General features: G+C 41.8%; 1 protein-coding gene and 1 long non-coding RNA gene across 9 annotated transcripts in view; one reads left to right on the top strand and one right to left on the bottom strand.

Annotated features, from left to right (window-relative positions):
* The window catches only part of TNIK (TRAF2 and NCK interacting kinase), a 423010-nt gene that overhangs the window by 1038 nt on the left and 406423 nt on the right, over positions 1 to 15549 (top strand). The window lies entirely within an intron of this gene.
* LOC137224909 (uncharacterized) lies at positions 6100 to 12286 on the bottom strand. Of its 2 annotated transcripts, none has more exons than XR_010943568.1 (4): positions 12120 to 12286; positions 10587 to 10639; positions 6839 to 6930; positions 6100 to 6434 (listed from the first exon to the last, which is right to left on the bottom strand). It is a non-coding gene; the product is annotated as an uncharacterized lncRNA (long non-coding RNA). The 2 variants fall into 2 exon arrangements; XR_010943567.1 differs by having other exon boundaries at positions 6100 to 6325; positions 12120 to 12285.

The following is a 15549-nucleotide window of genomic DNA, read 5'->3' as shown; positions in this document are numbered from 1 at the left end:
CAGGTCTGCCGCTCACCTTTATTTATCGTTTTAACTCAGCCCTGCCTGTGCTTTCTGACTTTGTGGCTGTGACATTTCAGTTTTATGGCTGAACTTAAGCAGGTGAAAGGGATGTGTTCTCTGCTTTTCCCCAATCAGACCGGAACTCCTGGGAGTGTGAGTGTGTGTGTGTGTGTGTGTGTGTTCTCTGTGTCTGTGGCTAGTCCTTTGTAAAGCACCTACCTCCACCCCGCTCCAGACCCCCTGGTTTGCATTTACCCTCACGTGAATTGCCTCAGACGCCGTTTCATTGTATTGACTAAGACATCACTGATATAGAATCCATTTTGCTGTTGTTTTGAGATCGGAATACCAGGAATCCTAGTGCAGCCTCGACGCCTCCCCACCCCCCAAGCCCAACACACTCCTTCGGGGAAGGGGGCAGAGCTTTCTTGAGATGTTAATTAGATGCTGCCTGCCTGGAAGGGGGGGAGGGGTGTGGGTGGCAGCAGCAGCGGGGGTCTGAGAAGGATGGGCTACCAATCTTAGCACGGCTTTTTCCTCTCTTGAACTAAAAATAAATTTTTTTAAAAAAGCGATTGTATATACACGAGGCAGGGAGGGTCGGTGAGACCGAACTGATGGTGGCTATCAACACAGAGACAGGCAGGATAGGTGAAGCTTGGAAGTTCCCACGCCCTCCTGAAGAATACATTGTTAGATGCTAAATCTTGGGGTTGTATACCTGAATCTTCAGTACTTGCCTTGACATTGCCTTCTTCACTGTTATTTTAAAGAACTACCTTTATGGTCAAAGTGGTACTTTTTCTTTAGTCTCGTTAATCCTCTCTCTCCTGACCTACCCTCCTCTTTTCAACTCCCCCTCCCCTTCTCCTTAATCCTTCCATCTCAGAGGTGAGGTTTCTGGGAGGCAGCCAAGGGGCTGAGAAGGAGCAGAGATGCCATTTGAAATGGCTTTTTTTGATAGTTGGGTAGCAAAAGCTCATTCATGCGTTATTACAGTAAGCTATTTCCCTGGCGCCGAAAGGCCACATTCAGAACCCGCTGCCCCCTGGGCCGCTGGGGGTGGAGGTTGGTAACGGGGTGGGTGCTTTGGCCAAGTCTGTGGCTCCCTGCTTTACTGACTGTGTGTGTTCATTTGCCCTACTTTCTGCGCTGGGAGTTTCTGCCAGCGGGTTAATCAGGTGGATGGATGGCCCAGACTTCAGGGTAGAGAAAAGTGGCAAAGCTGGGGAGGAGGACGGGGCGGGGGGATGGGAGTCTGAACAATGGGCAAATCTTGCGATTTCCCTGAGCCGGAATCTCAACGTTGCTTCTCTAATGGATAGCGCTCTTATACGATTGTAGTTGGGCTTGGTCTGGAGGTGTCCCTTGTGGGCTTTTTCCTGGGGAAGGTTTTCAGAGATACCCAGAGCTTGCAAGCTTATGAGCAACCACAAGGGCTCCTCGGCCGACCTGGAGTTCAATTCACACCTGGGAGATCTGCGCTTGGGAGATCAGTATTTTGAAAAGATATCTTTGCACAATTCACTGAAATTGCTCTTTGTGGCTTGGGTTTTAGTGCTTTGCCACTGTATTTCTGTCTGCAGGAGGTGTGGAAAGAGGGAGGGATACAGCTTCCAGCTAGCCCAGGAGATGGGGAACTGCTAGCAGGAGGACTTAAGTGCAGATGTGGGGACAATTGCCTCCCAGAGGTCAGGGGTCTGCGACCAGTCTTGTGGTGGGTGAGTTGTGCAGGCCTGGAGCTGAGTCCAAAGGCCACAGAGGTCATCTCCACAAATCAGAGGGCAGATGATCTTTTTCTTTTTTCCCAGATTAAGAGAGATGGGCTCATGTAGATGAGAGGTCTCATTTGTTCCTAAATCCTCAGGAAAGCCTGCCTGCTGAGAACTTCCTGGGGAATGCCTGACCCCTGAAATGCAGCCAAGGTCAGTGGCATCTAGGAGAATTTACTGCAGCCTTACCAGTCCCTTGCTGTTTTGGTGGCTCTTTACACAATCAATGCCCTTTTTGTAAACTCTGTGCTCAATGCATTAAAAGCAGATCCTGTCTGGAGAGGCCTTTATCCTTTCTCACTTTGGGGGCTTATTGTTCTCAGCCAGTGATCCCAGACTGGACCCAGTCTAAATTTTCCCCAAATAGCAACAATGCATAATTTAAACCAGAGCAACCAGGGAAGCACTGATCACTTAAATTATGCAAGATTTGGATGGTTTTAAAAAGTAAGAAAAGAGAGGATGGTTAGAAAAGAGGTGATCTGAATCCAGTTTTATTAGTCCTGATTTTTAGAGCTGTGGAGAACTAAGTCTTGAGGGAGAGGAATGATTTCATAGATTTAGAGCTGGAAGAGAATTGTTGAACACTTAGCCACTCCTTTCATTTAATACCTGGGAAGCTGTAGCCCAGAGAGGTCAAGTCTATTGCCCAAGGTCACACAGCCCTCTCTCCCTGCTTGGAGGTGGGGTGAGTAGGGGAGGGGAGAAGGGTGGTTTGGGGAGAGGATATAGGTTTCCTGACTTCTCATTCAGTGCTCTAAGTCACATTGTCTGTGGCTAAATCAGATATCAGTAATACATTTTCTGCCTGAGCACAAAAAAAATGGCTGAGAGGAATTATTTCACCAGGGTCATGGAATTCTATTTATCAAAAATAGAGAAACTGCTTCATGCAGGTAAGCTCATAAAACATTAAACCGTGGAGCTTTAAAGTATCTTTGGAATTCATCTTGTCCAACCCCTTCAATTCCTCCTCTGCAGGCAAATGACTGTCTGAATCATCTAGGACAGATGGTTGTCCTGCATGGTAACCTCTCTCTCCGTAACCCTCTTCCATCTAAACATATCTCAAGGGGTTGGTCTAGACATACACGTTATTCAGATGTCTCTGCATGCAAGGTTTATAGAGTTCTATGTATGTTTTCTATAATCTGTGTGGATACTTATATTCTACATAGTTTTACGGATATAAACTATCCATGTGGGTGTATGAAATGTGTGTGTACATACATAGGCTATAGAAAACAATCTACTCATTCAGATGCAGGGCTTGAGTCATGCTTCCTTCAAGATATGACAGTATTAAAAGAAATGAAATGTGCCACCAGTATGCTTTATTGCATAGGAGGTGAGGTCAGCCCAGAAAGCTTTTTGGAGATTAGCATACATCTGAATCTGAGCACCGTGGCTGGGCCCACAGAGTAAGGCAATCAAGGCCAAGATTGGCCGCTGCTGACTTCATACTCTTAAGTTTCTGCCAGGACTCACACTCACTTTTCTGTTTGAACAGAATTGGATGACCTCTGCTTGTCTTTCTCCCTCTACCCCTCACTCCCTGCTGGGCTTAGATATTTTTTTTCTCCATTGAAACCTAGGTTTAAGAATTGACCTCATCTGGAAGACTTGCATGTATTCTTCCTGCTATGCTTTTTACGTTTGTATTATAAATGGTATGGGGTTTTCTTTCTACTTGCTCACTAAACTGTGGGCTCCTTGGGGCCAGAGGCTAGGTCTCGTTCATCTCTGAGTCCATGGTCCCAGTTAGTTGAATAAATGAATGAGTTAATGGAGTGGACTGAGCCCTGGGTTCTGTGTCCATGTCTTATTAATCCTGTGACTTTGGATCAGTCCTTTGTCCGTAATTAACTCAAAAATGGGAATGATCACAACTGCTTGCCTTCCTCATACACAGGTTTCAAAAATCAATAAGCATTTATGGCAGTGCTTTGAAAACTGTAAAGCACTACACAGATATGCTATTCCATGATTAAATAGAATTTTATGGGAAACTTGATTCCACCAACATTTGATCCCAATGATTGTGTGTAACAGAAAATGATCCTGAGAAAAAGATATCAGAAGGTCGTGCATCTTTTTAATAGTACTTTTTCCTTTGAATGTATCAGTATGGCCTTATGTTGACCTTTCATGGTCTCTGTCTGACCCTCTGATGGCCTGGGTTGACCTTTGCTCGAGGTGAGTTCAGCCCAGAAACTTTTTGGAGATTAGCATATTTCTAAACCAGTATCAAGTATCAGCATTATTCATTAAAAACTTCTTCTTTTCTTTTTTTAAAGACTTTTTCTCCTCTTTATGGATTAACCATTATGCAAATAAAAACACATATATTGTGCCTGTGCCTTTTCAAAGTTTGTGTGTGTGTGAGGTGGGACAGGGAGTGGATGCCTGAAATGATACACTACTAGTCCAGTATTTAAAACCTTCTGGTGAGAGGTCTCATGGGCTTCAAGAAATCTTGCAACATTAGTAATTCATTACCCCAGAGCAATTAATTAAATTTGGTCTTAAATGAGAATTTAGTAACGTTGCATGAATTGCTAAGATAACGGTATCTTAAAATGATAATAGCATAAGTTTTTTAATTAGATATATGTGCTGTTTTTTAGAGATATTAAACAGGTGTTTTCTTTGCCATGACGTTCTCATAATAAAATAGGGTGTAGTGGTAGTTATCAGAACATCAGAGAAATATGTGTAATCATTTTCAGTGTTCATTATTAACTGGAGTAATCTTTGTACAAAAGCTAATATAAGTCATGGTTTGCTGTTTGCCAAATTATTGACTTAGGAGGTCATGGAATATTTTGTTGATGAAAGAATACCCAACACTTTTCTTTTATGGGTATATCATATTTTCCCCCCTTATCAGTAAGGCTCTTTGAAATCTCGTAACTTTGAGTCTTGCTGGTTGGCCCTTTCTTCTTTCTGTGTCTCTGTCTGCCCTGGAATTAATCTTCCGTGCCCTTCTTGTTCTACGCCATTCCTTCTTTCAGTGATAGTGGTTCTAAAGCCCACCCAGCTTTGAGCTACTGTGATCAAGTCATGGCAGCCCTGACCAGCTGAGCAGAATCAGTCTGAGTCTGCGTTTCTCATAGAATTTGGGATAACTTGTGTCTGAAAGATGCTTTCATGTTCAGTTGGTTCTTCCATTTCTGTGGGGGGGGGGAGTAGCTCTGTGAGAAGAGGGCCTGAACTAGCAGCGTGCTGAGAATTCCAAGAAAATCTGGGTGATAGTTTTGTAAGAAATGTTATTCTGCACATAGAAATATGAGGTTCCTAGCGGAGAGAGAGGGAGGACTTAAATAGAAAATGTTGGATGAATTCTGCTTATAATTTCTTCCATTCTGGTTGGAAGCTGATTTCCCTCTAGAGAAAGCTGATTCTCTATCCACTTTTTTTACATGCCCAGGCTGCCTCTACTTATCTCAAGGGGGTGCCTGGAAATTCTCAAAACACATTTTGTTTTACCCCAACCTTAAACATCTTTCCTTAATATCTGTTGCCTGGGTCCCGTTGCCTCCAGCCTTCTCCTGGCCAGTTTCCCTTGTGCATTGCAGCCACGTTAGTCTTCCTAAAGCACAGTTTCAGTCTGGGTATTTATTTTATTTTTTAAAAAATTAATTAATTAATTTTTGGCTGTGTTGGGTCTTCGTTTCTTTGCAAGGGCTTTCTCTAGCTGTGGCAAGCGGGGGCCACTCTTCATCGCGGTGCGCGGGCCTCTCACTATCGTGGCCTCTCCTGCTGCGGAGCACAGGCAGGCTCAGTAGTTGTGGCTCACGGGCCCAGTTGCTCCGCGGTATGTGGGATCTTCCCAGTCCAGGGCTCGAACCCGTGTCCCCTGCATCGACAGGCAGATTCTCAACCACTGCGCCACCAGGGAAGCCCAGTCTGGGTATTTTTAATTCACGGCCTTCCCCGACTCCTCACAGTCTACAGAACAAAGACTAAACTCTTTACTTCAAGACCAGTTAAAATCCAGCTGGGCCCCGCCCCATGCCCTGCAGTTAACGACATTCCTTCTCACTTGCCATAGGGAACAGCTTCCTTCTCCCCATGGATGCTCTTTAGGGGGTGACCTACCTTATTCTCTTTTTCTGTACCTACTACCCCAGCACTCAGCATTCCAATGCCACCTTTTCCACCAAATTTGCCCTGATCCTTTCAGATAGAAATTAGCCCTCTCACTTGTAAATCCTCTCCGAACTGATCTCATAACTTTTTTTTTAGACCTCAGAACTTTCTGTCTTGGCTTATATTTACTACTACACAGCAAGCTTCATGAAGGCAATGTGTATTTAAAAAAAAAAAAATTTATTTATTTATTTGGCTGTGTTGGGTCTTCATTTCTGTGCGAGGGCTTTCTCTAGTTGCGGCGAGCGGGGGCCACTCTTCATCGCGGTGCGCGGGCCTCTCACTATTGCGGCCTCTCCTGCTGTGGAGCACAGGCAGGCTCAGTAGTTGTGGCTCACGGGCCCAGTTGCTCCGCGGCATGTGGGATCTTCCCAGACCAAGGCTCGAACTTGTGTCCCCTGCATTGGCAGGCAGACTCTCAACCACTGTGCCACCAGGGAAGCCTGGCAATGCGTATTTTTGATTTTCTTAGGAATCCCACCAGGATGACCTCTGGGGCTCCAGGGTCTGGAAAATGTAGGTTGGGAACGGGAGCAAAGACTGCTGGATTGTTAAAAGTATGTTTAAATTAAAAAAAGCTTTTTGTTGTTCTCATTATAAAAGCAATGCATGATCATTGCAGAAAACTTGGAAAATGGAGAAAAAAGAAAAAGAATTCATGATTCCCAATGGTAACCACATATATATTTTGGTATATGGCTTAGTAGTTTTTTCTACACATAGCTAAATGGATAGTTTAAAAAAATTAAGATTATGTTGTATATATTATCTACAACCTTTTTTTTTAAAACTTAATAATCAGCCATTTTCCATACTATTAATGTTTTTCTATGGCAAAATTTAAAAAAATTCTTTATCATGGGGAGCTTAAAACTTACGTAAAAGTAGATGGATTGCTGGAATGCTCTTACATTGCTGGTGGGAATGTAAAATGGTGCAGCCACTTAGGAAAACAGGTCGGCAGCTCCTCAAAGTGTTACCATGTGCCCCAGCAATTCCAGTCCTAGGTATATACCAAAGAGAATTGAAAACATACATTCACACAAAAACTTGTACACCAATATTTTTAGTAGCATTATTCATAATAGCCAAAGAGGGGAAACAACCTAAACATCCATGAGTTGATGAATGAATGAACAAAATGCATTATATTCTTAAGACGGCGTATTATTCAGTAACGAAAGGAAGTGTTGATACACGCGATACCATGGATGAACATTATGCTAAGTGAAAGAAGCCAGACACAAAAGGCCCCATGTTATATAATTCCATTTATATGAAATGTCCAGAATGGGCAAATCCATAGAGACAGAAAGTAGATTAGGGGTTGCTGGAGCTGGAGGAGAGGGGGTGTAGGAAGAGACTGCTCGTGTCCTGGTCGTGGTGATGCTCGCTCAACTCCGTGCATTTACTAAAAATCACTTGTATACTTCAAAAGGGTGAATTTATGGAATGTCAATTAAATCTAAATAAAGTTATTTTAAAAAGTAGAGTAGTGTAATGAGCCCCCAGATGAACAATTTTCCGCTTGTACCCAATCTTATTTTATCTACACCCCCATCCTCTTCCTCTCCCATATTATTTTGAAGCATCATATCTTTTCACTTGTAAATATTTCAGTATTTCTAAAAGATAAACTTAAAAATCACATAACTGCAAGACCATAATCATGCCTAAGAAATGTAATTTTTAATTTCTTCATTCAGTCAGTGTTCAAATTTCTAATCGTATGTTTTAAGGACCACTTAGCATTTTACTGTGGGGATGCATCATAATATATTTAACCAATTCCTACTGATGAAACTTTTGGCTATTTCCAACTTTTCAACTCATGCAGATGGTGCTTTGATAATCAAACATCCTTATATATAAGTCTTTGTACACATTATTTTTATACATTATACATTATTTATCCTTATACATAAGTCTTTGTATATATCTCTGTTTCCTTTGAATAACTTCTTAGAAGTGTAATTTACAGTGAAAGTTATAAATGATCTTTAAGGTTCTTGACATTGTCAAATTATCTCCCAATTTCCTGTGAGGTAAGTGTACAGATGAATGCATGAGGCTTGGAAAAATCAATTAATCTACCAAAGGTCATGAAGCTTCTAAATGGCCGAACTTACGATTGACCTACCCTAAAGTCAGTGCCCATAGTAACTCACATGGCCAGTATTTGACCTTGTCATGACATCAGAATTATCTGATGTATTATCTCGCTGGGTTCACAGATTTCCCAGAAGACTTTCGTTTGAGGCACAGGATCTCTTTGATGAGCATAGTTGTGTTTTAAGTGTTATTTCCAAAATATTTCTTCCCTTGTGATTTTGTTTTTTAAATAACCAAGATCAGCTTAGAGCATGTTAATTGTCCTTTTTCTTGTCTAAAAACATGAAAGCATAAAATGTGAACCATTTTGCGATTAGCAGTGGTTTCCTTTTACATTGTATATAAGGTACGTTTATGTTTAATCTGCCCTTCTCTTTGGAGAAGTATCCAACAAGTGTGTTTGGAAGGCATGTGGAATCAGGCTCAAAGGTTTCCATTTTTTAAGAATTGAAGACCACTGAGTTTGTGATTATCACAGAAGATAGCAAGATGGGAAGACATGTTAGAACAGGAGCCATTCTCAAGCTTTTATCTGCCAGATAATTATTAAAATCAAAATCTGGAGTTACGCTTTTTTTCAGACAGATATAGATATTTAAAGATAAGAATGGAGAAAATGGAAGACGGAGCTGGCAGCTAGAAGAGTAAAGAGCCCTGTGTTTTTGACCACAGTCTACTTTCCACCTGGTTTATAAGTAAGAAACTTATAAAATCAACATAACTTTGTGGTTTTCAGTCTTGTGGAGGCCAGCTGCCTTGATCTCACTAGATTTTACAACCTAACCCTCCATTTAAAATGCCTATGAATTATTTATACCTAGGGTAAAAATCTGAGCTTCACGTGCACATGGTTTCATCATTTCTACTTCTAGGTGGTTTTTTTTTTTTGGGCTTCCTGTAATCCAATTATAGCAGTGTGGCGGGTGGAATAGGTTGTAAGCAGTAATTGCAAACTGTATTTAAATAATAATATTTAGCATTTATAGAGCACTTTATATCTCAAAGTACTTGCAAACAATATCTAATTAAATACGCTTTCTGATTATAATCTGGATATAAATGCACTTAAATCCAGAACAGGGTCATGAGAAAAGTGTGCATTTGAAGTTAATGCTTTAAAAACCTATGCAATAATTGGAGAGTTAGAGCTTGGGCGTCTGTTGGACTGTTTGCGCACATCGTTTTGTTCAGCCTGATGGCAGGTTTAGATTATATCTGCACCTTATCAATGCCTCTGCTTGATTTCTGACCATTAAGGACTGAGTGTTGATCATGGCTTTGGTCCTTACAGACACTAAAATATTAATAATATAAATAAGCTTTAAAATGGGCTCCTTCACCACATTTTGTGCCCTGGCCTCAGATGAAACTCCCATTAGTAAGTGAAATGAAGTGGGGTAGTGAGAGGGAGAACGGCTATGCATTGTGGTTTAGTAATTTCTATCTGAGAAAAATACATTAAACTGCGCAGTAGGATACATCATAAAGAAACGCACTGGAGAAATGAAACGTCTTTAGTCTCACCATGGTAATGATTTCTTGCTGTTTTGGGCATGTGTCTGTGTATTGTCCTCTTGCATGTACGTCCTGTGTTGGCAATTTTGAGAGTGTTTGGAGCAAGGACTAGCATGGCTTATCCAGTAGATAGAAGAGGCTTCTGCGGCTGGTTGATTCTCAGTAAACGTGATCCTGTGCATTGTGATTTTCTAAGAGCTGCTTGACAGGCTAATTGCCTAAACAGTGGTTCTCAAAGTGAGATCCTCGTTTCAGCAGCTTCCACATTGCCTGACAATGTTGCAGAGTAGGAAATAGTCATTTATATAAGGTAACTGCAACTTTTTCTTAAGGCTTGTGGCCTCAAATTGTGGAAGGCACATACTTTTAAGAATGTGGACTTTAAAACTTCACACTAATATTTTATGTGTATGAATTGTTCGTAAGAAAGGGGAATACTTGAAATGGTATCGAGTGTCACCTGATACCATTTCAGCTGATAATCCTGGACTGTTCTTTGCATTGCCATTTTTTTTTTTTATTAGCAAGTTTATTCAGGGGCCAGAAAAAGCCCCATCTCCATGATCAAGAAGATGCATCCTTCTGGTGTTAATTTCCTGTTTTTCCCTATGGATCTGTAGGGATTCTGTTTAAAGCCCCAGAAGGTGTTGACATTTGCCTAGAAGCTGAAAAAAAGAGTTGTATTCACAAACTCTTTCATCCCTTCTTTTGTTTGCAGTCTGAAATCTTTGGGTTGTTTATTTCTTGAGGCTTGGAAAATGGAATGGACGTTTGGAATCTAGACAGCAGGTTAGAGGATTTCCTTACAGAGAAATCCCACAGACATTCCTTGTAACAACAATCCGTAAACATCTCTGACCTAGCCACAAAGATGCCCTATGTTGTTATTTAATCTACAGTTCTTAGATAAACACACTGCTTATATTGCATGTCTTTCTTTTGGGGGGAAGGTTGATGATGATTAAGGTTGTTAAGGCAGCTTTGTACACAACTTTATAATGAGCATGTATCAACATTTTATTTCATACTCACTGCTGGGGAAGATGCTTTTGAAAAACTGAATTCAAAGAGCCCTCTTGGAACATCTATTTTTAAAGGAGAAAGATATGGTTAGATAATAATCGGTAGACTGGCTATAAAAAATATCTGGGGCTTCCCTGGTGTCGCAGTGGTTGAGAGTACGCCGGCCGATGCAGGGGACACGGGTTCGTGCCCCTGTCCGGGAGGATCCAACATGCCGCGGAGCGGCTGGGCCCGTGAGCCATGGCCGCTGAGCCTGTGCGTCCGGAGCCTGTGCTCCGCAACGGGAGAGGCCATAACAGTGAGAGATCCGCGTACCGCAAAAAAAAAAAAAAAAAAAAAAAAAATCTGGTTGAAGATGATTATGTTTTTTGCAGTATTGACAATTAGGGGGACATATCCAACTTTCTTAGGAGAGGTTTTAATATTATTAAAATATCAGGGAATTGTACAGCATTTAAATCAGAAATGTTAGTTACTCTTTAGATGGGGTAGTGAATTAATTGCATTTTTCAAGGTGTTCTGTCTGGGACCAAGTTTGGGACAGTTTTGTTTCTAGTACTGGTGGTGTCTTATGTTCTGGGGAAACTGTGAATTTGAAATGGCTTTTTTGCAGCCATTTGCACGGTTGAAAGTGTCCTTTAAGTTTGAGAGTGCTGTGGTTTTCTATTTGAACCCCTAAGACTCTCTTAGAGGCCAGAGACTGGGTAGTCTTATGTTTCATAAGGTCAGAGCCAAGTGTTTGCTGTTCCTAAAAGGCCACCCCCTCTTCTGTTTTCTTTAACTGGTAACTCTAGCACCCGTCAGAGAGAATACAGTTTTCTTTCCATGCAAACAAATAAATAAAAGCACTGCTGAGCTCTCCTGCAGTTTTATCCCCAGGTGCTGCTCTGGGAAGAAACTGCACATGCTCTTTGGTGGGAACAATATGTATGTTCTCTCTGTGAGTGTTTCAAAGATGTAACTCATGCTGGTATTGTAGTCAGCATTTCTTGAATATAAACAGCTTTTATTTTTGGAGAAGAACAGATGTAAAAGTGTGAAATACAGAAGTCTACACATCTTGGCAGGGGGAAGGGAAGGAGGAACGGGGTTTCTTTAAAATCATGGTAACCCAATCTTAGTTACTCCTTTGTTTTCCTGAATGACTGAAAATTAGCAGGGGAAATCTCCTGGAACCTGACCAGCTGGGTACCTAAACCTCCACTTAGCTGATTGCACCAGAAAGAGGGCTAGCGGGTAATTAGCATAGGTCCTCCTAGGTCTTCATCTCTAGGAACAAAACGGGTGCCTCCAAAGGAGGAAACCTGTAGGTGAAGAAAGGAGATCGTACACATTCAGTGAAATTTATATGACACTTTAAGTAAAATGTTAGAGAGACAGAGATCCAAGCCCCAGACAGGGGGGGTGGTTTTCTAGATAGGAAAAGTGTGTGTGGAAAGTGTTTGGTGTCCCTCTGTGGTCTCTGAACCAAAGCTCTTGCCAGTCCTCTGGGTGCCCACCCCCTCTTTTAATTTGTGAGTACAGTATGCTTGTAAGAGGTACCTGGGGTTTTCAAAGCAGCGGGGGCATTCCTGTGACTCTTCTGTGTTCCCTTTAGGCCAGGTCTGTTTCTTTCCTTTGCTGGAAGCAGGGTCTCATCTTTGCAACTCATCACCTGATACAATGCAAGTTGCATCAGATTTAAAGAAATCGTTCCCTGACTTTCTTTCGGGTTCCTGGCTGTGATTGCTGCCTTCTGCAAGTTTCTGCTAGTTTGTAGGATTGACAGTTAAGATTTTGTCCCCTGGGAAACTCTGTTTAGTGTGGGAAACACATTCTCATTTGTCATGGTTCTTGATAACTCCCCTTTGACAAATATTTTTGTCAAATGTTCTATGATTAGGTCTATATAGTTTTTTTTGGTATTGTGTTTTGATACTAAATGATTTCAAGCATGTTTCAAAAGAACATCTCTGATCATTTCTTTTCTAAATTTCAGTGAAATTTGGAATGTGAATAAATTACAAGGCCACGGGAACTCCCCAGTTCACAGAGATGCTAGTTCCAACCTTATTCAGGCTCTGCTTCATGCTGTAATAAATGTGAATCTGGATTTTAGAATATACTTGAGAATGTGGATAAACTGGAATGCTCATATGTTGCTGGTGAGAATGTAAAATGGTTAAGCCATGTTGGAAAACAGTTTGGCTGTTCCTGAAAAAGTTAAACATAAATTTATTATATGACCTAGCAATTCCACTTCTGAATATCCACCCAAGAGAAATGAAAACATATGTCCAGGCAAAAAAAACTGTACATAGCAGCATTATTCATCATAGCCCAAAAGTAGGAATGACCCAAATGTCTAGCAACTGATGAAGAGGTAAACAAAATGTGGTGGAAGATGATGGAATACTCTTGAGCAGCAAGAAGGAATGAAGTATTGCTTCATGCTACAACATAGATGTGAAAGAAGCCAGACACAAAAGATCATATACTGTATAATTCCATTTAGATGAAATGTCCAGAAAAGGTAAAGCTATAGAGACAGAAAGTAGATTACTGGTTGGTTAGGGCTGGAGAAGAAAGCGGGGAGTGATTGCAAATGGGCATGTGGGATCTTTTTGAAGAAACAGAATATGTTCTAAAATTGGATGGTGGTAACATGAGTGAATTATACCTCAATAAAGCTGTTAAAATGTAATATGCCTGAGACATTACTTCATAGTTGGACCAGCTCCATACACTATGAGGGCAAATTCCCCAGTCTGGTTACTCTGGTATTTCTAGGAAGTCCTTCTCTTCAATACCTTGAGGAATGGGGACTCTGGTCCTATCTTCTGCTTTCTACTTACCTTCATGTCATCCCTTCTAGAGCTTTATAATTGTTACTGTAATAATTTTCTTCAAGATAAAGTGGATGAGGCCCAGATAACTTATCTCTCCTTCCAAAGAAAGGAGAACTTTGGAGCCAGGACTAGGGTAACTACAGTAGTTCTTTCTTATCCATGGGGGATACATTCCAAGACCCCCAGTGGATGCTTGAAACAGCAGGTAGTACCGAACCCTATGTATACTATCTTTTTGCTTATACACACCTACCTATGACAAGTTTAATTTATACATTAGGCATATAAGAGATTAACTACAATAAGTCATAATAGGCTCAAAGTGAGAGATTGGGTCAAGATGGTGGAGTAGAAGGACGTGTGCTCACTCCCTCTTGCGAGAGCACTGGAATCGCAACCAACTGCTGAACAGTCATCGGCGGGAAGACGCTGGAACTCACCAAAAAAAATACCCCACATCCAAAGACGAAGGAGAAGCCGCAATGAGACAGTAGGAGGGGCGTAGTCACAATAAAATCAAATCCCATAACTTCTGGGTGGGTGACTCACAAACTGGAGAACACTTATACCACAGAAGTCCACCCACTGGAGTGAAGGTTCTGAGATCCATGTCAGGCATCCCAACCTGGGGGTCCGGCAATGGAAGGAGGGATTCCTAGAGACTCAGACTTTGAAGGCTAGTGGGATTTGATTGCAGGACTTCGACAGGACTGGGGGAAACACAGACTCCACTCTTGGAGGGAACACACAAGGTAGTGTGTGCATCGAGACCCAGGGGAAGGAGCAGTGACCCCATAGGAGACTGAACCAGACTTATCTGCTGGTGTTGGAGGGTCTCCTGTAGAGGCGGGGGGCAGCTGTGGCTCACCGTGGGGACAAGGACACTGGCAACAGAAGTTCTGGGAAGTACTCCTTGACGTGAGCCCTCCCAGAGTCCACTGTTAGCCCCACCAAAGAGCCGGGTAGGCTCCATTGCTGGGTCGCCTCAGGCCAAACAACCAACAGGGAGGGAACCCAGCCCCACCCATCAGCAGGCAATCGGATTAAAGTTTTACTGGGCTCTGCCCACCAGAGCAACATCCAGCTCTACCCACCACCAGTCCCTCCCATCAGGAAGCTTGCACAAGCCTCTTAGATAGCCTCATCCACCAGAGGGCAGACAGCAGAAGCAAGAAAAACTATAGTTCGCAGCCTGTGGAAGGAAGACCACATTCACAGAAAGATAGACAAAATGAAAAGGCAGAGAACTTTGTACCAGATGAAGGAACAATATAAGACCCCAGAAAAACAACTAAATGAAGTGGAGATAGGCAACCTTCCAGAAAAAGAATTCAGAATAATGATAGTGAAGATGACCCAGGACATCATTCTGGAAAAAGAGTGGAGGCAAAGATCAAGAAGATGCAAGAAATGTTTAACAAAGACCTAGAAGAATTAAAGAACAAACACCTAGAAGAATTAAAGAACAAACAAACAGAGATGAACAATACAATTACTGAAATGAAAAATACACTGGACGGAATCAATAGAAGAATAACTGAGGCAGAAGAACGGATAAGTGACCTGGAAGACAGAATGGTGGAATTCACTGCCATAGAACAGAATAAAAAAAAAGAATGAAAAGAAATGAAGAGAGCCTAAGAGACCTCTGGGACAACATTAAACGCAACAGCATTTGCATTATAGGGGTCACAGAAGGAGAAGAGATAGAGAAAGGACCCAAGAAAATATTTGAAAAGATTATAGTTGAAAAGTTCCCTAACATGGGAAAGAAAATAGACACCCAAGTCCAGGAAGCTCAGACAGTCCCAGGCAGGGTAAATCCAAGGAGAAACACACTGAGACACATAGTAATCAAAGTGACAAAAATTAAAGACAAAGAAAAATTATTGAAAGCAGCAAGGGAAAAAGGACAAATAACATACAAGGGAACTCTCATAAGGTTAACAGCTGATTTCTCAGCAGAAACTCTATAAGCCAGAAGAGAGGGGCACAATACATTTAAAATGATGAAAGGGAAGAACCTACAACTAAGATTACTCTACCGGCAAGGATCTCATTCAGATTCGATGGAGAAATCAAAAGCTTTACAGACAATCAAAAGCTAAGAGAATTCAGCACCACCGAACCAGCTCTACAACAAA

This window comes from Pseudorca crassidens, chromosome 5, assembly GCF_039906515.1.
Source record: "Pseudorca crassidens isolate mPseCra1 chromosome 5, mPseCra1.hap1, whole genome shotgun sequence".
NCBI classification, from domain to species: domain Eukaryota; kingdom Metazoa; phylum Chordata; class Mammalia; order Artiodactyla; family Delphinidae; genus Pseudorca; species Pseudorca crassidens.
This window is presented reverse-complemented; position numbering and strand designations above follow the sequence as displayed.